Here is a 25,479-nt window from a genome sequence, read left to right as displayed (position 1 = left end):
CCAGTACCGGCTCTAGGGGCTGGGCCGTGATAAATGAAAAATAAAAATAGATCATGTGCTGGCCAGTAATGGGGATGACAGTCCTCACCCCACACTCCAGTCACTAAAGACCACAACGAAAAATCTGGAATGCCCTTGGAAGGGGGGCAAATGGGATACTGACCCAGCCACAGTTTGAAGGCCAAGTCCCTTGAAACCAGCAGTCACACAATGTCCAGGTAATTCTCTTATTGGCATTGGGGCCATCTCAGAATTTGGCTGGGAAAAGAGGAGTTGTTTGACATGAAGCTAATTTTGTTCTATTATAATTAATTAAAACTACAAATGTTGGGCATATTTGCATCCTTGGCATCCAGTACATCTCTATCTACCTATTTCCTTCCCCTCTGCCTCTTCTTTCCTTCATCTACAAAATAGGGTTATTAATAGGAGCATCTGAGGTTATGGAAGACAGTCTATAAAACTTCCAGATAGTATCTGGCCCTACCCCTCTTTACTTCAATTCTGTTTTTCCTTTCTCCTCTTTTCCTCTTTCTCACTCTCCTTACTCCTCCCTGGAAAGAAGCAGTTTGGCCACTTGTACAAAAAACAAACAAACAAACAAAAACACATAAAAACAGGGGAGGGGACCTAAATTTATTTTTCTAAGAACAAGCATTTAGTACTAAGTGCCTATGATTAGACAGGTATGGTACAAGGTCTTAGAGACAAAAAGTAGTGAAAATTTCCCCAAAAAGTGCAGAGAAAGTATTCGTTATAATGTAAATGCAAAAATAAAGGTCTGCACGTGACTTGGGGAGCTCAGAGGAAGAAATATCCTCAACACCACGACTCCAAAAGCTCTTGAAGCTCTGTGTGTCTCATAAGCACTGATTAAGGAGGAACAGTTGCTTCATTTCCTTGAAACAACAACAACAAAAGGTTATGGTATTATGTTTACTTTAATTAAAGGAGAATCCAAAAGGAGCATTAATATGAACCTGAACTGATCTCAGAGAGTAGACTTGCAGGAAAAGGTCTCCTTGGGAGATTTGTGGAAAAGTGAGAGCAAAGACCCTGGGACCCCAGAAATTATCTTCATGAGCAGAATTTGCACAGTCTCAGCTCAGGACAGGCCAGAGTGGTGTGTTCCCAGAATTATTCTTCCAGCTGTCAGCACCATTTTGACATCCTTCATGTGTGGGGATGTTTGCTCTAATGTAATTAGAAGATCTCAGACCCACATTAACTCACAGACAACAGAGCCCGGGAAGAGTGAATTCCCCTTGGGAATCCCCACCTCCCCCCAATATGCTGAGCCCAGCTGTTGACAGCCAGTTCCTAAAGTTTGATCTAGCTTCCTCCTCAGTGAACCAGCTGTGTGACCTTGAGTGGGTCACTTAACATCTCTAGTCTATGTTTCCTCATTTGTACAATGGGGATGGAGAATGCTGACCTTCCTCTCAGGCCCACTTTGAGAAACAGCTCATTAGCAATCACAAAGTACTGTAAAAATGTAAATGCTGAATTATAATTTTAATCAACAAATTAACCTTGGTGCCTCCCACTCAGTCACTCCCTCCTGGGTAAACGATCAAAAATGTTGGCTGACACAGACACTTTTGAGCCCAGAATTCACCCCACACACAAAACACGGCTCCTCCAGAGACCCACTGGAAGTCCTTTCCTGCCCATCACCCACTGCAGGTGATTTCCTAACCACTGACCAGGACACAGGAACCCCAAATGTGAAGGGTATTCAAACTCCTGCTTCACAGACACTTTAGCTCCAAGGAAATTCTGATGAAGTAACAAGCCCAGCCCCAGGGGTATGTATAAACCACATTTCCTCCGGGTTTGTAAAGGTTTTCAATTATGAAATTATGTATTTATTAATTTATTTTAAACAAATATTTGCCAAACACTTAAAATGTGCACATTAGAATGAAATTCTTTACAGCTCAGCCGGTAGGAAGCCCATCATAATCAGGGCACTCACGCTACAGACACATCCAACCCTAACCAGGGCCAGGTGGTAGGGAGGGAAGACTGCACAAGCATCAGGTCTCCACTGGGTGCCTGACTTGGCCTGATCCTCACATCTCTCATAGCAATTAGTGTTCAGCACATCTTTGTAAAGAATGACTCCTTATCACCAATAAAGCAATCAATCAATCCTGGATTGGATTTTAACTGGACACTCCGCAGGTTAGGAAAAAAAAAATTCCCATCCCTCTAATACTAAGTACACTTTGAAGTGAAACCGGAGGTGCTTCCCTTTGAGCTGAAACGAGAGGTGAGTAAGTTGAGTCAAAAACCTAACTAGAAATAAATGCCAGGAATATATCCCATTAGTGAGAGTTGCATACATATATTTCCTAAACTTCACTCATAGTTGCAGTTGGGGTAAAACATAGAGTCTTAGTTTAAATGGTTGTATTTTCTTTCACACTTCATCTGAGCCACTCAGGACCTAGTGCACTTCTCTGAGTCATGCAATATTTCAGCACCTATTATTAATCACAGATTTGGTGGGACTGTTCCTGTCAGGGATTTATACAATAAAACCTTCTAGCTGTGAATTGTGTAAGACTGGTGAATCACAGACCTGTGCCCCTGAAACAAATAATACATTATATGTTAATTAAAAAAATTTAAAAAAAAAAAAACGCTCTATGGAATGATCACTGGGCTAGTGGTTAGTAGATGGATTTGGAATCCAAGCATAACACATTCTAACACTGTGATTGGGGGAATCACCTAAACTCTCTTAGCTTGGATTTCCTCCTCTATGAAATGAGAATAATAATAAATGTCCTTCCTAAATCCAGGGCCATTGGGGGTCATTAATGGGATGAGGTCTATAGAAACATTTTGTGAACTATAAAGCACTCTATGAATTTAAAGGATGATGATGATGATTACTACTACTACTAAATCCTCACAGAATAGGTGAATTTGGAAACCCCTCACTGAATGGATAAAAAGAGCATACAGATATTAGGACAGTGCCTATAGATAATAATAAATAAATGTGGATTAGCGTGAGTAGAATAAGAAGAAAAAAATATTTTCTTCAGATTGTGTCTTTGATTAAAAAGATACAACTGGGTTCAGTGTGCTTTTCACAGCTATCACATTTATGATCTTTGCAATTAACTTCTAAAATATTCATATTTAAATGGCATGCCATAAAAATAATGGATTCAGAAAAATTACCATATGTGGCAAGAACAAATAAAAAAACCCAAAATATTTCCTCTATCCCCAAAAGTTTCAGAAGTTTCAGAGTTAATAAAATTCAGTAGGTGCCCAGACGGTATAGGCCCACAAACAGAATATCATTTTGAAGAGAATTTAACTCCCTAGGATCACCAAGGCCTGTGGGACACTGCCACAGACCATGATGAGATACAGGCCCAAACTTTAAAAAATGGGTATGTAGGCAGGTGAAATGCAATATGGATTTCTAAAATAGTCATCAACCAAGTTTACATATGTTAGCAAATATTTGCATGTATTAGTATAAACAGATTGTTATAAAATCGTAAAATGACATAAAATGAAATGATACACAATAAACTTTATAACAATGTAAATTTAGTCCTTGGTTCATTTTCTTCTTTTTTCATTTCTCCAAAGTACTTTTGGAAAATATTCATGTGCTAGCAATTGAAAAAAAAAAAAAGGAAATATTCATGTGCTGTTATTGATTTAGAATACTACAATTTTTTGTTTTATAAGCCTATATTCTCTTATTCTGTACACAGAGAAGATACAGACTAATTTTTTATATTATTCTATATAGCCAGCTTTCATATATTGGAAGACATGTTTGGAAACAAACATGCACTCAATTTAGCTTTCCCAAACTGCTATCTTAGGAGACAGGGGAGATGCAACGTTATATCCTTGATGGAGTGGGAGGAAACAGAAGCAATCTCTCTCTCTTCCCTCCTCTCTTTGCCCCATCCCATGCCTTTCCCTCTGTCTCTGTCTTTAGGCCCTCTGGAACAACAATAAAAAATGTTAGAAAAAAGCAACTTTTCAAACATTTTACCCAAGCATTTTTTTCTTTTTATTTAACAGTGTATTCATTATTTATTGGTGCATAACAAATCACCCCCATACTAGCTTCTTAATATAAGAAACATTTATTCTTTCACAGTTCCTGTGGGTCAAGCATCCAGGTATGGTTTAGCTGGGTCCCTTAGACTCAAGATCTCTCATGAGCTTGCAGTCAAGCTGTCAACAGGAATATGGTCACCCCTCAGCCCCAAATGGGGCTGAAGGTTTTAAGTTTACTCACAATTGTTGTAGCCAGGCTGAAGATCTGCATGCACTGTTGACGTCAGCTCCTCAATATGCCCTATGGGTATCTCCCTAGGACTGCTCACAACATGGCAGTATGCTTTCCCTAGGGCAAGTGATCCCAGGGAGTGTGCGAGAGTGCACTACAAAGGAGGTCACAGTCTCTTTGCAACCTAATCTCAGAAATGACATCTCAGCACTATTGTCATATTCTAGTCATTAGAAACAAGGCACTAGGTCCAGCCCCAGTCAAGGGGCTTAGATAGCATTGCGTATCATTCTTAGATCACTCTAGAAAATGCAAAACAATGACAGATGAGTTTATTTCTGATGAAACAATATTAACATGCTCAGCATGACTAACTCCACTCATAAAGTGCCTTTGATGAATCGAATTGAATTTTTATTCCAAAAGAACCTAATTTAGTCATTTTCAAAATTGTTTCCGATCAAATACCTAAACAGTAGAGTGCCCAAGATGTGCCAGGCACCGGGCGTGGTGCTGACAGCACGAAGAGAAACGCAGCCTCTGTCTTCAAGAAGCTTTTAATTTTGAACTTTGTTATTTATTTCTAGATCTTTGAAAATCTTTTTAAATGTTTTAGTTATTTGGATTTTGTTTTATTTTGTTGAAACAAGGAATGATTACCCTACTAAATAAATATGCAATTAACTGTGCTCTTCCAAAGAGCTTCAAAGCACTGAAGTGTCAATATCTCCCTGGATCTTAGATTCCCTAAATAAATATTCAGTTTACAGTGAGACAGACTAACACATAAAAGATTAGGTTGCCTGTCCTCTGCCACAAAGGTAAGAACAGGTCATGGAATAAAAGAATCTGTCCTACCTGAATGGCTATCCATTTTCCTATTCACCAGGGATTACTGCATTTCTCTGAGCTCAACACGCCAATTAGAATCATTAATTTCACAAACCTACTCATGTAGTTCATTTTTACTCTTTCGCCTCTTTATCCCTTGACTTACTATAATCTACCCCTTTCAGCATTTCCCTGCCCTTATCTTTGCCTGAAAGCATTTAACTTTTGCATCACACGGTTGTTCCATATCTCTCTTTTGCTCCAAACACACTGTGCTTTACACTAAATCTTTGAGACCACTTTCCAAAATCCATGCCAGATATGCTTCTGATCTTTGGAATTCGTGTTCTTTAGTGGTATTGTCATCAGCTTAGCTCTGATTAAGTCTCTCTTAGCTGACAACATCTTTCCAAAGTAAAGGACTTTGAGCTTCACCTCCATGCACCAAACCAAATCATGGCTATTCCAACCATTCACATTAGAATTTCCACTATCTCCAGAGTTTACTTCCCTGTCTGAAACCAGATAGTGGGAGAGTCTTTAGACAAAGTAACAGTCAGTGAAGCAAGATACTTGAGTCCTAAGTCAAAGTTGGTTCCTTAAAGTCATTTAAGGAGAATTATAAAAATACAGCATGTTAATAGTCCACCCACATAAAAGTGAATTAATTCAGTTATATTTCTATCATATTTTAGTATAACAAGGTAAAGGTTACAGAGCAAATAGTTAAAGTCTGCCCCACTGATATTGCTATGTAGTTAACATTTTCATGGTAATATAAAATGCCGTACAAGATGTTTTCTGGTGTTTGACACCACATCTGCCTAAGCTTGTAACATTGCTGGTCTAATTCACATGAATAAGCATTATGACTTCCAGGGATCTGGAACTCTGAAAAACGTAAAGAGAAAAACATTTTTGAAGAAAGGTTTATAAAACAAGGATAGTTGTTCACCCAATTGAATTATATAAACTTCATTGGATCCATGAGTTAATGACATAAAATCTAAATGTGCTAGAGCAGTGAGTGGTCATAAGAGCATAAATTTCTGTCACTGGCAATCAGGCAGTCTGGGACCTGTAGGGAAACTAGATGTGTTCATGGCTTCACTGTGGCTAGCAATATACAATAAGCAGCAAAAATGGGCCTCCAGAGGGAATCTGCAAAAGGTTGTAGACAGATGTTCTGAATCTTAGAGTCCAACAGAAGTGTATTTAGGTCAAGGAATAAGGTTCAACAAGGAGAGAAAGAGCAGAGACAGAATTTGTTGTGTGACCTCTAGAAACTGTTTCAACAGAAAATTGTCTTGATATGTGCTTTCTACAAGAGAAATGAGATTAGCTCTGAACTACAGTTAAACTAACATTAAAAATCTGGATCTAAATGGAATTACATTGAAAATGTTGTAGTATCTAGAGTTCTATGACAGGGTCCATAGAAAACAAATTTTTTTGAAAAGAGGATTCATTGAGCCAAAGAGCGGTGTCATTTTCTTAAATGACGCTTATTTTTATATCGGTTGTTCAGTTAAATTAAACTATCTTAGAAAAGTTGTTCTAATTCTTCTACATACCCTTCTTCTTTCTAATATCTATGTGAAGATATGGAAACTGATGTAGCCAATAAAAGCATGAGTCACATTGGTGTGACTGGGATTTCTTTTTTCCACTATATATACAATTTTATTTATAGATGTAATTGTATTTATCTTATTTATAGATTTATAATATATACAAATATTTATTTGTATTTGTATTTATATTTATTATCCATTTTGTATATATATTTTTCTATTATATATGTGTGTGTGTGTATATATAAAATCAAAATTGTGTTTGATTCTCCAGTGAAAATAAGAAACACAGCAGTAGAATCCTATGTAAACTCATAGGATCCTAGGTGTAATCTTGCCACTCCTATACGGAAGAAAACTGTTAAAATAGCTAATAATATTAATAGCTCAGACAACAGATTATTTAAGCAATTATGGTAATAGCCATGTTACCAAATTTCCATCTTTTTCCTTTACCCTAACTTATCACTCCCTTGTCCCCACTACTTGCTCTCCCAGCCTCTGCCTCAGACACACTATGACTCACTCCAGGCCAGATCAGTTCCTTAGACTATGCGTGGTTTCTAAAACTCCTTCGAGGACTAAAATATTATTGTATTTCCAAAGTTTACATGATCCCTACCTTCTAATCCTCTCCACCTCTATCATGAAGAAAATGAGAAAATGACATAAGTTGTCCCCATGTAAAAGAAGGTCCGTGCAACTTCTCAGTAATAGACAAGGCTCATCATATTTTCACTCATTCTCCCTTCCATTTTTGGGTGATCCCAATGAAGGATGATTTGCTGATGATTAGGTTCTAACTCCACAAGATTGGGCCTCCTACAAAAGGGAACCCATGTAGTGGTTTCAGCCTAGATTATTTCTTTCTGTTTCTGGAAAGTACACCAAAGAGTAGCATTGGAATATCAAAACATTACTACCATAGCCAAAGTGATCTGTTGCGAGAATAATAAAAATATGTTTACACATATGCATTACATTTCTACTCCTGTGTTTGGAGCCATGGAAATTCAGGAAGATGAGGAATCACTTAATATATCATTAAAACATTAAAAAGTGACTTAAAAATAAGGGCTGTTTACACCTCTTTGTTATAATGGGGATAACAACTTAGTTTTTATTTGAAATTTCTAGAAAAGAGTGACAACCAAGACTAAATACATCATACCAAATCAAACTGGTTGAAAGCATGAACTCCTTGTAATTCTGATATGAAGCTAAGGGCCACAAAATCCTTGAACATTCAAGGACAAGTGAAAGAAAGAGGAAGAAATGACTCCTATCAAACACCAAAGCTGAGTTTTTTTTCTACTATTTAGTGCAACACCCCCTTTTTTTTTGTTTCCTTAGGTAAGCTCTCATGGGGCTTGAACTCATGACCCCGAGATCATGACCCCATGCTCTACCAAATGAGCCAGCCAGGTGCCTCTATGCAACTCCCTTTTGTGGTCCTACCACATTCTGTTGACCTAGTTTACCAATTGCTTTCTTTTCTTTGATAGTAGACGAGAGCCCAAAGACAAAATCAGAGATAAGTGGGGGCTGTATCACCTCGCTGGTAGCAGCAGTGTGGACTGTGGACAAGAGCTCTAAGTCCCGGAAACAAAGAGTTGTGCTGAAGCCCATTTTTCTGTTGACTTCTGCTTAGAGATTAGAGATATTCATAAGATTCAATAACAGCCTTCTAACCGACTAACTCTTGGACCGACCTTCATGGTAAATTTTTCTTTCCACTTAGCACATTAGAAGAGACATTTTAATTTTGTGACACAATCAATCCATAAGTAGTGGTTAAATGTCTCTTTATTCTTAGTTCTGTCTTGGCATCGTTGGGGATGGCTAAAAAGAATAAAGACTGACCTCTACTTTCTATTGTTAACATTTGACTGAACAAAAATACAAAACACAAATTATGACAAATACATAGTACTTATTCTAAATATGCACTGCATTGTTTTGATTGTATTAATCAATTAAATTTGCCTACCACCCGATCAAATAAAATACAGTTAACTCTTGAACAATGTGGTGGTTAGGGGTGCTGTACAATTTTTTAATCCCCCCCAAAACTAACTAATAATAGCCTACTGTTGACCAGAAGCCTTACCAATAAGATAAACAGTCAATTAGCACATATTTTGTATATGTACTATATACTGTATTCTAACAACAAAATAAGCTACAGAAAAGAAAATGTTTTTAAGAAACCATAAGGAAAATACATTTACAGTTCTGTACTGTATTTATCCAAAAATCCAGATATGAGTGGACCCACGCAGTTCAAACCTGTGTTGAGCAAGGGTCAACTGCAGATTATTATCTCCACTGCACTGATGGAAAAAGTGAAGCATGGAGAATTTATCTAACTTGCCCAGGGTTATATAGCTAATAAACTGCAGATCCAGGATTCAAACCCAGGCATTCTGATGCCCCAATCTTATTCAGCATGCTCTCCTAACCCTTGAAACAGTCAAGTGTCACATGAATTTACAGAAAAAGAAAATATATGACGCTTTATCATGGATAAAATGGAATGGACTTGGAACTTGGCAAATGAGGAGACCATGGCCAGGCAAGTAGCAAAGAATTCTGGCAAGAAGATGAACGATGCACATGGAGTGTCCACAGGGAAGTAGAGAAGCCAATCCGACCAGAGCAGACGGGTATGAGGAGAAATTAGATGAGATCATTAGGATAGGGAATACTATGGAAATCCAGAACATTTCTAGTGAAAACTGAATTCCTAAGAAAGTAAAGTTATAACTGGATTAAAAGACATTATCTCAGAAATGTATTTTGTTTCATTCCAACACAAATAAATCTTCTCTATGAGTGTAGAGTTCTCTCAATGATCATTTCATTTTTGGAAAAACTGAACGGGGAAAATACGGAGTGCAAGGTAAAGATACATACATGCATGTTTACTTTTAGGTAGCATTGGAGAATGGCATCCAAGGAGCTGGAGTTTTCTATCCTCACCCACAGTGCATTTGATCACCCATCTTTGTGATCTCTGGCCACCAGAGATATACCAGACTTGTATTGAAGGTGAAACGGGTTAAAACCATAAGGCCTTACCAAAGGACAGCATACGGAGGGAAATTTTCTCAATGCCACCTGCTGTTTTGGAAGATCACTCCTAAAGGAAAATCAGCTGAGAGGCAGAGAGAAATTGCAGCCTCCCTGCAAAAAGCAGAAAGGGAGGTGAGGGAGGAGAAACGGAAACACATCTAAACCATCTCTGGGGGGAAAAGGATACTATGGACAAGTTTGCCAAAAACAGAGTGAAGCTGAAGAAAGAAGGGGATCTGAATGTGTCACTAGAAAAGTTAAGCAAGAGGGTAAAGTAAGCTAGCTCAGGAACATGGCCAGAATACTGGAAGGAGAAGAGGGAACAATTTCATAACCTCTCAATCTTTCCAACTTCTTACAGTGTTCCAGAAAAAAGAAAGTGTGCTTGATAGGAATGATTTATTGAGCAATTATCTCTTTCCGCCCTCAGCTCTCTGGAACTGGACAGCGGACAAGTCTGGTGAATTATATCTGTGGAGTTCTCCTGGAGAGCTTCCTCTCAAGGATTCACAACTTTCCAGTTAGTCACGAGGCAGCTCTACTTTCTGCACAGTTTCTGTTATTTTAACTTACCCTTCTCTGTCCCTTTCTCGGTCCTTGCTCGTTCGCCACTGATTTAGGATTGTTTACTGCACCTGCCACTATAATCATTGTTTACCCCCTGCATGCTTATCCAAAGTGCTTGTTCCTGGGCCCCTGGGTGGCTCAGTGGGTTAAGCACCTGCTCAGGCCATGATCCCAGGGTCCTGGGATGGAGCCCCCGCATTGGGGTCCCTGGGATGGAGCCCCCGCATTGGGGTCCCTGTTCAGTGGGGAGCCTGCTTCTCCCTCTACCTCTGCTGCTCCCCCCTGCTTGTGCTCTCTCCCTTTCTCCCAAATGAATAAATGAAATCTTTGAAACAACAAAAAAGTGCTTGCTCCCTTTTTGCTTCTCCCACTGTTCCTACATGCTGGTCCTACTTTGGACTATCTGCTCTGGAAGCTAATGGGATGGCTCATGGGCTACTCCAGCTTCCCTCCCTCCTCCTCCAGCCATGCTCTCTGGCTTTCCCCTTCTGCCTCGTGGTAAATACCCTGCAAATACCGGGCTCTTCTCTTCTAGTAGTGTTCTTCATCTCCCAGAGTTTCGAGTCTCCACTTACCCTTGTCCATCCCGGCTTCATAGAACCGCCGTGGTTACTGCTGACAAGCATGGGAGGCAGGATCTCAGGGAAAATTGTGCTTTTGGTTCAGTAATTACCCGGGTTTGATTTGGGTAGCCTGAGAGTGCTGAAAAGTCTGTTTCAGCTGAACATCCTACAGTCCCAAATGTGGTGAGCCGGTCTCGTTTTTCATCTGCTGTCATGGTTAACTGGCAACTTCCAGGCATGGGGTGACTGTCTGGCATCTCAAGCACACACACACAGACAATTACATGAAGAATGCCAACAGATTACAGACCATCCAGTTATGTTTTAGCAGAGTTCTTCTAGCAGGGAATGTGTACCAGCATCTTAGATCAATTGTGGCACATTGTTTATTTTAGAAGCTTTGTTCCAGAACTGTTGGGCACCGGATCATTCCAGCGTTTTCTGCATTACAAAGTCGAAGGAAAAACAAGTTTGGGGCTGAGTGTTCTCAGTGACTCGATGACAGTACCAAACTCATTCCACTTAACATTGTAGGGTGAACTCAAATTGGGGTCCCTGAAGAGAGAGACCGGATCCTTTATCCAGTACATTAAAGGAGGCATTTCTTATTTCTATTAAACAATCAAGAAAGGAAAGATCACGCAATAGCAGGAAGAGCACTGCAAATATCAGGGTTACCAAGAGTCACCCAGAAACCTTTAAAATAATTTAAAGTGGTGATAGAACAAGTAACACAGTGTGTTTCTATTGATGCAGTAATCCTTAACCCTTGAACTTAACTTGTACTTGCACCAAGAAGTCAGGAGAACTGTTTCTAGTTCCTCTACCAAGACAATTTCCCATAGTTTAATTGATCAGGAATGGTGCTGATTTTCTCATTTAAATGATCCACGAAGCACTAAAAAAATGTGACTCTTTGCTGGAATTACTTTTCTATGAAAATAAAAGTGGGGTGGGGACGAGTAAATGGATCAAGATCATACTGCGCTGTGAGATCTAAATACATCAGAGATAGATGGATATACCAGAGCTCTGATTTCCTCAATTCTTTGCAAAGTAACCAAAGCAATTCCAAGAAGTCTCGTTTTAACAGAAATTGAATTTCTTAAATATTATCCACCTGACTTCATAGTGAACAGACAGCTACCTTGAAAGCGGGGTTAAGAAAAGATAAAATTCAAAGGTTTGAAAATAAGTAAAGGAGAAGCAAGACGCTTTGACTCATTACCAGCACTACGCATGCACATTGAGATACAAAAACAGCTAAAAAGGCAAGGACAAAATTAAACAGTAATGATGATTTATAGTAAGATACTCTGAGACATGACAGAAGTCTCAGTACACCAAAAGGAAAATCTTGTTTGCTCAAATTATTTGTTTCTTCTGTCTAATGAATGTAATTCTAATATACAAGTGATAACACTGGCATTTCTTTGAAATGTTGATTCAGTTTAATTATGAAAATCACCAAGGTATTTTCTAGCTGCTGCATCACTCCCTGTACTAAGATTAATCACATCAACATCATTCATTTAATCTTCAAAGAGGAAGCAGTTGTCCACAAAAGCCTTCAAATAGCTTCATTAGTGCAATTTTTCAGTCTCAAACACTTAGCTGGCAGCATATGATTGAGAGTAAGGTTATTATATTCAACTATTTCCTAATCTAATTTTTTTAATGTTTCTATATTTAATATAGAAATGTGTAAGTGTGGAGTTTTGGCCTTCTCTTTGTTTGGCAAACAGTTCAAAACGTGAAGAAAAGATGGACTGTGATTGACAAAATATTTGGCTGCCAGGGTTTCAACTTAGAAAATGTAATGGGCAGGCCCCGGAACTGATACATTTTCCCTTTTGGGGTTTGCTCAATGTGAAAAGGATTGGACCTAGACATGTTGTGTTTTCTTGTCTCTTGCAGACAAAGAAAAACTTGAACATGAGAGACATTCCTTCCATCCAGGAACTAGAGTTAAAACAGTCACTGCAAATAAAATTTCTTTAGTGTTTTAAAATGCAAGGTGGACTTTACATTTAAAAACAGAAATAGTCAACCTCACTTAGGTTTTACTACTAAAATCCACTTTTAGCATCCTCCCCTTTAATAATTTCTTCCCTTATTGGAAACAAATAAGCATCAGAGTCCCATAAAATAACACAGTAATAATTGATGCATTGATCAAATTGCAGTATCAATCATTAAAAATTACCGTTGCAATCAAAAGCATCCTCAGAGACTTAGAGCAGAGCCTGACAACAACAGGGGTGTGGTGGTTGAGTTATTTGTAATTACTATACCTGCTCTGAAGTGTCATGAAATGTGTCATGCTGAGCCCTCTTACCGAGAATCAAAACTTACTAAGGGCTGCTTTAAACTTTGCAACAAGAAATGATTTATTTGACTTTTGACTGGTCCACTTGCAGAAATCATTGCATGGCAATATTCAGTGAGTGTGCAAAGAAGGAAAGGATAAACCAAGTTAATATCTGGGGACCATATAATGCCAGATTTTGAAGGCAAGATATGCGGAGGACGGGACCAATAACAGAATATGTTGGGGTTAAGGCAAAAGGATTAGGGCTTTTGGTCGTGAGGACAGTTCATAACCACACAATGATCTGCGATTATTGCACAAATTGTGTTTCCACAAATTATACAAAGACAACTACAATATTAAAAGTAGTAACTTCTTTTAAATTGCTTTAAAATAAAACTACAATGAATTTTTGTGGAACTAAATTCTAACAGATACAACACAATTTTAAGATAAAATATGAAGATGAGAATAACCCCAGCTTGAAAAGGTCAGTGTTGCCATTTGTCCAGCCACATGTGAAGTCACCGGGATAAAACGCAACCTCATTTGACCCCTTGAACACCACGAGATCCGTTTACATGCACACTTTTTTCAATAAATACAGTACAGTTCCATAAATGTATTTTCTCTTCCTCATGATTTTCTTAACATTTTCTTTTCTCTAGCTTACTTTATTGTAAGAATACAGTATATGATACATATAACACACAAAATATGTGTTAATCAACTGTTTATGTTATCAGTAAGGCTTCTGGTCAACAGTAGGCTATTAGTTGTTCAGTTTTGTGTGTCAAAAGAGAAGCAGATTCTTGACTGAGTAGGAGACTGGTGTCTCTAAACCCTGGGTTGTGAAAGAGGAGGGAGAGACTGCATTATTTACATATTCACATATATTTCAATATGATGATCAGGAGAAAACTTTGTGCATTACTTAATTCGTGAATTCATGAAGTTTTATTACCCACTATTGTAATACTGTGTTAAACATTCAGCAAAATACAAAAATAAGAAAGATAAGACTCTCTTCTCTTGAGAAGCCTTTACTGCTTCTCAAGAAGCATTTTGTATTCTCTGCAGGGGATGATAAAAGTTTTTATCTTCATATGTGTCAAAATGTTTTTTATAACAGTAAACAAATAAATTTAGAAAGACTCAATGCTCATTCCAGGTGGTGTTTCTAAAAATGAGCCTAAAATACCCATTTTAATGGTTAATGTCAGGCATTTAATGGCATTAATAATAGAACTAAAACCAAAAACCAATAAACCTGAGCAAGTGCAGTTAAACATGTTCTGAAAAAAAGATGTGTCTACTTTTCAAATAACAAAATAAATTTATTTTATTCATGTAAAATCTGGCTGGAAATAAAAATGACCATAATTTAGAGAAAATGTTTAAAACTGTAAATCATGTAGTTTCATGGATAGTTTTATTGGTTCTTCCCTCCCTCCCTCCCTCTCAGTGTATACACACACATACACGCACACATCCCTCCCATTCCTAAGCAGAACATTCCTATGAAAGCTTTCATGAGCCAAAATGGTGCAGAGCAAAGACGCAATTACCATTAATCTATATGGAAAAATTTTTGAGAGTCCCCAGACCCAAAAAATTATCTCTCTTAGACTTTTCTGATTCCTTAGGACACAGCTTGCTAATGGACACACACAGTAAGTTGAGATAAAACACAGCTGCTCACAGGCACAACTCAAAGCCTGTGGTGGGTGTGGCTCCCGGGGAAGGAGCTTGGGGGAGCCATTCTTACTGCTTGCGGGGCACACTGCCTCTATTAGGGGACACTGCAAAACAAACACTGAATGCTATTTTTGCTTCTCACCTTTTTCATAAGATTGAAAATCTTCAGGTTTCTTCTGGTTAGCAAAACAAGTATGAATGTAGGTCTTTCATAAAAGCAAAGTAGCTTAACTGAACTTCTGAAACTCAGGGGATACCTGTATATTTTGATGCATGCCTGAGGTTGGAGGTGGAAATTTTATAGTGGGTAAAAGTGAATCTCATCAAGACACCTGTAGTAATATGGGATCCAAGTATCATTTAATAAAGCGTAGAAAATAAAACAAATAATTAATAGAGCTTACTGAATTCATCTAATTCACAAGCACTCCTGGCATGCTTCTGGTAATTTCAATTAATCATCTTAAAAGTAAGAAACCTGTCTCGCAGTACTAGATGATACTGGAAAATCAACAAACCAAAATAGTCTCAGGAATAATAAATGTGTATTCCTGTTTGCAAGCATATAAAGGATAAATACAGGTGGCTTGACAAAATATGAAGAGTCCAGGAAACAAAAATAATCATATACAAACTAATACCTACTCTGGGTCTTATCCTGAGTGTCTGGAATGTGTCTCACAGATATAAGAATATGCAGTGGCTCTTTTAACAGCAAGTAACTGAGAAGCCTCTTTCACAGAACTCTAAGGAGCTTAGAATCACCTTTCTGACCATCTTTCCTGTCTTCTATATATCCTCATAAAATATTTACTGTTCTTCTGAATGACCACTCTGATTATCCTTAGACTCCTTTCAGATTCCCTGATGATGTCATGGAAATGTTAAACCCATTATGCTAAGTTAGGACCTCCATCTGCAGTGACCTCTTGGCACAAGCTTCGAGGACAGCATGATATTTTTACATAAAAGTTAGTCTTCATTCAAATCCTCCAAGTCTGATCCTGAAAAAACACTGACAGCTCAATCAACCCTAATAAATACTTAACTAGGTCCATGGAAAAAATAATAATACAATTCCCCCCCAAAATCCATTATATATTCACAACTGAGTCATAAAAATGTCTATTAAATGTACAATTATTTTACCACATTTTTATTGGAAAACAAGCATTTATCCTAATTTACAGGTTTAACCCAAAGGTGGTACATGACATTCCTTTTCATTAAGCTATTAGGGGAGTGACGAGTGATGGCGCCCAACTCTAATTATCTTTAATGTAGTGTTTCAAATTGATCATGCATAATGCAATTACAAATCATAATTAAATTAATTTGTATTGATTTAAGATTTTATAAGTTGTTAATAACTACAGTGTAGTACCTCTATTTCCACAAGCTAACATTAATATTTTCAAATGCCAAAGCACTTCCTCCTTTTTACTCCAGTTTTGTTCTCATTAAAAAGTTCACAAACTTGTCAGCACTTTATGGAGGTGAAAGCTAATTTCAAAACCCTGTAAGTAGAAGTTTTGAGAATTTAAATAAGGTTTCTCCAAGAAATGATGTCTGATGCATTTGTAACTTTAGGGTCATCTACATTTAAAAACATATCTGTCTCTGAAACACCTTGTCCTCCTCCATCCCCTAACTATCCGGCCCATCACAACTGCCTTTCTGCCTGGCTAGTACAGTCTTTGCACATCATACCAGCTTCTGATTGAGTGCCTGAGTCCAGGAAACCAGTGGAAATGCAGAAGTCCTTTCCTTAATATTGCGGGAGGCAGGGGGGAGAGGGGAGGAGGGAGAAGAATCTGGAAGCCAAGAGGAGGCCCAAGCAAACTTTACCCCCCAACAAAAAGACTTCCCTTGTCTCCTCATATTAACCACATTCGAGGAATAAAATTCCCTCAGTAATCTCTACATCTGAAGGCAAAGTCCTAGTGGACATCTGTCCCAGTAGACAGACAGTACGGGGAAACCAGGAACACCTCCTCCCCCTGTTTCTCTTGAGAACTTAAGGGGAAGATGGGACAAGGAGAAGAGTAAGACAAAAGAGCAGGATGGATTAATGACTCATAAAAGCCCCAGCAGTATGTTTTTGTAACAGGAACAAATATTGGACAAATTTGCCAAATCATCTGACCTGTTTTGTCCCGTACTAAAAAAGTATTCCTTCACCTCCTAAAACTTAAACTGTAAATCCAGCCAGACCCATGGCATAGAGCACAGAGAGACTTAATCTGGTCCTTTGACCTTCTACCAGTCTTGCAACTGGGAGCAGGGTCTTGTGGATTGTTGCTTTCACGCGGAAGGGTGGGCCTAGAGTTAAACGGGGTTTTTTTAGTGTCTTTCTCCGAGTGTATTAAATGCCTTAAGATCCTTTGAGGGGGGGAATGAACTAATCAAATGGCGGGGGTGGCTTGGAAATGGAAGTGAAATGTGTATGAGAAAGGCTCAGAAATAAATATGACGGGCAGAGCCTCCCGATCCCCGCAGCCTCTCGCTAAGACTGGTCAGTAACATACGCCTACTAAACTTCGGGAGAGCACGCTCACAGCAAGTTGAGGCGCGAAGTCCTCTCAGCCCGGGTCTTGGCTGCGCGCGAAGCTTGCTGCTCACTAGCGACCCCTCCAGCTCTCAGGCCGAACCACGCCGACGCCGGAGCGCACCGCGGACGCGCGTCCGGGGCGCGGAGCCCAGCTCCTTTCCCGGGGTGGTCCCAGCAGGACCGTCCCATCCCGGAGCAGCGCCGCAAGCCGCCCGCCAGCTCGGCACTGCGTGGGAGCGGCTGCAGAGCCCGGCACTGGGATCCAGTTCGAGACGTTCGAGAAGAGCACCCCTCTCCTCACCACGAGAGAGAAGCTGAAGTCTCGGGGATCCTGAGAGTAAACTGAGCAGGAGGGGGAAATGTACGACCACCACACTCAGGCGGAACCGACGCGGGGCTCCGAGGGAGGGAAACCCAGCGAAGAGCGAGGGTGGAAGTCTGCAGAGAGGGCGGAGGGACTCTTCCCCTATATTGGCCACCTTCGGCCTGAACTCTAACAGATGGGGTCAAACCACCAAGATGGTTTCAGATGAAAACAAGCTTGAGCAATACTTTCTCTACACATCCCCCACTAATTGAAAAGTATACATCCACACACGCACATCCACACACGCCCTCCCGCAGGAAAGCAAAAGCAAAGGGGGTCCAAAACTTGACTGGGTTGCCAGGCCGGGCTCCTCCCTCAGCCAAGGTGCAGCTAGTCTACACCGCAGCCTCCCGGTCAAGTGGGCGGGACTGCATCATAGGACACGCCACGTGGATAAATGCAAGCGTTCTGTTGTTCCAGGTTTCTGAGGCCTCAGCCCGGTTTCGTCACCAACTGGCAAAACCAGTTCTCCAGCCTGACTTCCGCAGACGTCTCTCTCTAGTCCAGCACAACAGATGGGGTCCGGGTGGTGTCTCATTCTCCCCAAAACTACACAAAGCAACTCTCCAATGGACCCATGTGCCTTAGTCAAATATTTCAGAAGGAATCATGAGTTGTGAAAAGGTCTCTACACTAAACGGTGCTGAGAGAAGGGGTAGGAGAGGGGCGGAACAAATGTTTTCAGACAACCTCCAAACACAGTGCTATACTGGAGAATAGAATTAATTCAATCAAACACCTCACATTATTTTCCTTGACTAGGAATACTCAGAAATGGAGATGTGGATTTCCCTGGACTTGATTTTGGCAGTAGACTCAACACTCAGCTTCAACCCTGAGACTGAAGGGCCAGCCATTTTAATTCCCCTGTGTGCGTTGTCCCTGGGCTTGGGATGATGAAGCCCTACCGTCCAGGAATTAGAACATTTTGGGGGGCAGAGGGGGGCTCCATACATAAAATAACTATTTTAAGATAAAAAATATAAGACTCTGGTTTTAATAGTCTTACAGCTGAGGCTGAATGTTAGGTGTTTCTTTGGAAAAGATGGGTCTCGTATTTTGTGGGATTTGGGGTGGGTTTTGGTTTTTGGCTTTTAGTTTTTTGGCATCAGTATGTGTGACTAGCAGTGCAGGTTGTTAAGTTTCCAAGCAGGAATCAGCTTAAAATGCATGGATTCTATTATATGTACAATTTAATCACAAGGTATTTAAAATAGACATTTCCATCTAAAATCCAATCAGAAATCAACACAGTTCCTCCAGGCATTAGATGATCATCTCGATTTTGCATTTGTAAACTGGGAGAAATAAATGTGACTTGTGGATACCAAGAGGTCAAGTACGGCTGCTCAAATATTTTTCTTACAAAATGACGGATTTATTAGACAAATAAGTAGCCCGGCTGATGCAAAACCCCCAGTGATTGAATTTTGACGTTAAGTCAACAACAACTCGAACTACATCAGTGCTTCAAGATTTAGTTATGATGGTAGAGATTACTGAACAAATAAGAGCCAGAAATGAATACAGATTTCTGAGGATCTGCCCCTGGCACCCTCTTCTTGACATTCTCCTCCATATGCTCCCCCTATCCAGATTGTATTCTAATTAAAGGACTTGCCTATGCCTTGTGATTGGAAAATAACTTTAAAATAATTAGGCATATTTTTCTGTTAAAACCAACAACAAAGAACAGGCTCAGAGAGAAAGCCAATTGAGTTTCATTATAAATTCCTTCGTGGCCTGAAAGTCACCCACAATTAGAAGGGAGGGAGCATGCAGTGGGTGCTGAGTTTTGTTTTTTTAAAGATCTTATTTTCATTAAGAATTTTGATAACTACTCTCCTACCCTTTCCACCCTTTCTCTTAAAATACTGGTTTCTAAAAGATTTGAGAGACTTGGACCATGTTAGTATCCCACTCGCGGATCTGAATCCACTGCTAAATAATTAAACCGACCGTAGACTTTCAGGAGTATTTAGATTTCACCTTTCCGGGGTCAGTGGCTACGCTCCACCCCACTGCGGCAGCCCTCGACCCTCCCCCCACCCGCTGCGACAGTGGGGGGGGGGAGGGGGAGGGCTGGCCGTGGTGCTGAAAATCCTGCGTGAATTTTGTGGGGAGGGCACCATTCGTGAAGGCTTTTGCTCCTCATAAAAGGGGCTTAAATAATTGAGATTGCATTTAAGCATAAAACAGTTCATTTCTTATCTTTTCCTGGAGAGAGGCGCTAATCTGCTCCTAGTGTGAAAATGTCTTTTATTTATTCTATATGGGACTTCCTTATTGCAGTGGAATTGGTGACTTAATTCCCATTTAAGTCTTCTTGAGCTAGCCAAGAACCATTCCTTCCACCTTCTCTTTCTCATATTCATCAATTTCCGGCTATACTTGGTTCCCCCTAGTCTATGGAACTGTGTATTTTGCAAGGATAAATCCACATTTGATTTCAAGGCTTCATTTGATCAAGGGCTTGACACAATTTCTCTCTTTAGCTAGAAATTTGCTTTCTGGGTATCCAGGCACAGACTGCTAGAGGCAATAAACTCGTACTAGATCTTTATCTCAGATTTTATTTAAATACAGTAATAATTGTGCTCTGTTAAATAAGTTGCCATCCAGGCTTCTCTCCCAGTTTGTCATATTCTCCTCCCACATATGCATATACCCACAATTTCTACAGATGTTTTCATCATACTGGTTTCTAAAATCATCTGTTGTATTAGTTGTTTTCCCAAATAAATAAACCTGAAAGTGCAAAATTGCTAACCCTGAAATACCAATAGAATTCATAAGTAGAAAGAAATGTTTCATAATTATTTGCCACTCCCCAGGATTAAGTAATAAGTTGTGCAATTGAAGCCCTTCTCCTACTTCTCTATGCTTCTTCCTTTTTTGATATTGAATAGTACCTTTAGTCCAATAACGCATCTGTTTACAGTTTGCCTGAACTTGTTTCTGGATTTATATTTCAATATGCTCCTTAGGATGCAAAATTCCTGTCAAATTAAAGAGTGCTCATGTCTTGCCCGCTTCCAGCAAATCACTTGCAGCACCTAATAAATCCAGCTGGGGTTCCTTCCATAGCCCAATGCTGCCGAAATCATTATTGTCCTGCCTTGTTTCATGTCAGAGGCCTCTTCGCCTCATCTGTCATGAAACCAATTTCACTTTATTTACATCCATTTGCTAGTTTAATTACTGTGCTGATGAATAGCCTGAAGGAATTAAGTTACGAGTCTTTGGAAACCCAAAGCGACAGATATATGGGCTACCTTTTAACTACAGGGAAAGAAATGAAGGCTAGTGTGGCATGCGCCAAAATTTAAAGATAATAAGTGTTTCTCTCTACCCAGCTACTCTTGAAATTCAGGATGAATTCAGGAGTATTTAGATTTAGATTTTATGTATTCATCATCTCCTGGATGAAATACAGTGCTTCAGAACCCCTCATATTTACACATTCACTGCAGTTCTCTACAATACAATTCTCCATTTTTAATGCTTTTTTTTTTTCCTAAAAGAGCTACAGATTATTTTCTAGCTAAACCAAATAATCTAACATGCTGGTGTTTTGGCATCTGCCAGTGTTAACCTTTCTTTGTAACTGAGAACCCTACCTCTATATAAACACAAATAGGTGCCTTTGTAAAAAGGAATATTTAATATATCCAACCTAATATACAGCATAAAATACTCCATTTAGATTCTATAAATGATGTAACAGATGTCATTTATAGAGTTTTTGTTTATCACTGAGCACAATTTCACAATTATCTTCTTCAATGTATTTTTTAATCAAATAAGAGCATCCTGCTCCCTCTCTTTTGCAAGTCCAAAATAATAGAGTAGTGAATCTATGTTAATGACAGAGGTTTTGTGATATGGTTATATAATCTGTGCTCTCAAATATATATAAGTAGTCAATCATTTGCATATATATTTAAAAACTAAGATCAATAAACTTTTCAGTCATTCCATTATCCTATAAATTAATACTGTAAATCATGCCTACTAATCATGACAACATTAAAAATCATCTTCAAGAGTATTCTTTTCTAAATTTTATCATTAATTATAGATTTTGAAACTTAAAATTAATAATCCAGAAATTAATTCCTCATATGGTTCATCATCATTGGTTACCAAAAACAATAATACCTTAATTGACATTTGATTTTATATTTTCTGTTCCCCAGGTAGCATCACACATGAAAAAAATGCAACTTTTAAATTTAAGTGCCTTTATGTTTTCTTTTCATTGCTCTGTTTCTGACATTTTAAAATCAGTACTTTTGTAATGTGTTAAGTTTATAGCACATGACAAAATATATTCACCATTTCAAGACAGAATGAAAAATTTTTTCTTATAGACCTGATGCCTTATTCATTTATATCATCTTATTCATTTATACCAGAGTTATTAATTTTTACCATCTCCATGCTGAGTTCATAATTACTTCTAAGGTTGTGCAAACTTTTTAAACTATTTATCTAACCAAATTTTTTTTTAACAATCAAGGGCAAGAGATACTTCTAAACAAAGCAGAAATAAGAAATATGGGAGATTTAAATGCTTTCTCATTTCCTCTCCTCCTAAAAGAATTAAATACTTTTTTGTACCCAGTAGACTCTGCAGTTTCATTTATCATAAAGCCAGCCTAAAGGAAGGGATAAAAATGTAAACACTTTTTATTTACTATCAGAAGAATTAAGGTGGTGAAAACGCTACTGTACATGTAGATAAAATATTAATAAATTATATAATCATTACAAATCCTCTAGGTGCCTCCCTTCATGCCCTCCTTACATCCCCTAAATGCACATTTGCCCCATTCCCCCTCCCCCTGTACTTTTAATATAGTTCATCTACAAAACAACCTACATAACAAAACAACATTTTTTGTATCAAGTCCTACTTATAAAAGTTTTGCAGTAAAGGAACCCTAAAAGACCCTTCAGGTAAAATTTCCTTCTATTTTAATAGAACCAGATACTCTCCCAATTCTTCTAGCAGAGATTTATGAACAGTCTTTAACTTGACAGAAAGGAAATCTGCATTAGTTGAGTCTTCTTTAGCTGTTTTTATTCATTTTTTTATAAAAGAAATGAGAAATGGTGGGGGTTTAAAATGCTTTTTCTTCCCCTCCCCCATTGCTCTCATCACCCCCCCCCCTTCGAAGACCCTCTCCTCCCTCTCCAGCTCTTTTTGATTAATAGATCCATGTGGCTAACGGCCTGACATATGGTGTGCGAAGCAGCTTGAGATAGTACCTTAGGCATCCCCTACGGCCATTAACATATTAGGGGCTTATGTGCAGTCAGACAGTCAGACCTCATCCAGAGCTGGCGTTTTCAGAAAGGCTGCACCCCAGAGCTGTTTGATAGAGAGTTTCAATAATGCAGCACTCTTCAATGCGTTGTGTCTAGTGCTGAAACATTGGGACAGAACCAGAATGAAGTTTAGAAATGAGACTCAGTTACATTCAACAACAACAGTAAAAACTGTGCCTACATCTGTTTGTATATGGATATGCACGTGGAGGCGCAGCTTCAAGCTCACAAACATACACCAGCTCCTGAGTATTATCAGTAAGCAGGCAGCGTCACCTGCGTGGATTTATTTTGTTTAAAGATTTATTTTGTTTAAAGTCGTCTTTATACTGAAAATACTAACAATGCAATAACAGTACAGTTACTAATAGAGATTATTCAAAAGCAAAAATAAAATACAGCATAATGTTTAAGAAATAAACTTCTCTGAATCATGTAGCCTGATGTTTTTCCCTAGTAGAAGAAATTAAATGTATTTTTACATCTACAGCTTTGAAATAAGAAAAAGAGGAAGAAAATAATGAAAATTTTAACTGTAAAAGATGTGATCATATTTTAGATACATTTGCCAATCAAATCCCTGGAAAGGAGACTATTCTTGCTCTACAAAACCTGAAAGTTCACAAACAAGCAAAAGTCTTGACAATAATTCTATAACTCTGAGGGTGGGGAAAGCCTCTAGGAGACAGAAATATATATACAAACACACATATATGTATGTATGTATGTATCTCTATATTTCGTGAGGGAGATGATATTCAAAATCAAAGAAGACATCCCACTTGAAGCTTATTTCATTCACTTTAACGGTTTAACAGCATAACTGAAGCTTGAAATTCGCTTTACCCAACGTTCTTATTCCAGCCTCCTGCTGATAAACCACTGTACCCCTTTTGAACTGTACTCTGGCTGTTTGCTTGGCAAATAAATGCTGTTCCGCCCTATTAAACCTTTTAGGTAGTTTCATCTTCGGATTTCTCAAATACAGAGCTAATAAGGAGGTGCTTTGATGCTGTTTTACTTTCAAACTATAGCCTCGAGGCGTTGAAACGCGCAAAAGGTAACCGAAAAAGTAAATTGCCACGAGCAAGGCGCACCCTCCCTTTCAAAATCGCTCCGACCCTCTGCGGTGCACTGCGTGGCAGCCGAAAATCGCCTGTTCCTGGGCAGAACTACGTCCCGTTGGCAGCCCCTGGGGTTCTGAACCCGTGCCACGTTACCAGGGGGATGAGGAGAGGGGAAGCACTTTTAAGTTTAAAAGCCCTGAGATCCCTTGGGGGAGGAGAAAGACAGGAGGTAGAGACGGCAAAAGGTTCTCAAAAGTTGATTCTAGGCAAACAAATATCAGACAGGAAGTGAAGATTAAGATACAGCAACTTGTTTAAGCAGCCAGTAATAAAACTTTTGCATAAGGTGGGGCGGCGGTGTGCGACTGCTTGCTCACAGGCGCTAAGGCTGATCTCAAACACCGGGCTCAGCTTACACTTGGAGGGAAGACCCCGGCGCGCACTCTTGCCTCGCACACACTTGATTCCACTACACACACTACACACACACACACACACACGCAAGCAAGCAAGCACGCACACACACGACCCCTTAGTTGAATATAAGCAAATGAAACAATTGAAACATATCTGTTTTCTTTAAAACTGGGATGAAAGAGTCTCTCGCTCAAAAGTCTCTCATTTCCTCTCACTTAGGTACATTTTCAGAAGAAATGCAAGCCCCAGGGAGATAACTCTCTGCCCAAGTAAAATAGATCCTACCTGCTTTTTAAAATGCCTGTATTTCCATTGCTAACTCATAAAACATATTTTAAGCAGGGTAGTTGAGCTCCAGTCTCAGCCTCAGAGCCCCTTCTCACATTCTGCTTCTCTTTCTTTCATGACAATGCTTTCGTAAAGTCGCATAAATGATCAAAATTAACATAAATCATTATTAGTTATTAGGATTTGGTCTAAATTACACTGTGAATATCACACCAGCCCCATCTGCCGCCCCTGCTCTCGCAGCAATAGATTGCAGATAAAATAAATGTCCTTACCCCATTAGAAGGTTCCTGTCTCTGTAGCCAAAAGCCAAACAAAAGCAATAAATACCGGGCTTTTTCTCTCCACTATTCAGCTGTGACTCTTTTCATCAGCTCTTCCTCTAGAAAAGCTCGATAGCTGTCTGAAAATATTGCATTTTATATCACCAAAGGGCGATTAATATTGCATTAACTGTATTTAACATTTTTTAAGCGCGAGTAATCTACAATGAGTTTCTGCTAATAAGTACAGGGGGTATCAGAACTACTGCAGACCACTTAAGATATCCGTATAAA

Source organism: Halichoerus grypus, chromosome 4, assembly GCF_964656455.1.
Source record: "Halichoerus grypus chromosome 4, mHalGry1.hap1.1, whole genome shotgun sequence".
Lineage (NCBI taxonomy): Eukaryota > Metazoa > Chordata > Mammalia > Carnivora > Phocidae > Halichoerus > Halichoerus grypus.
Note: the sequence above shows the minus strand (reverse complement) of the source record.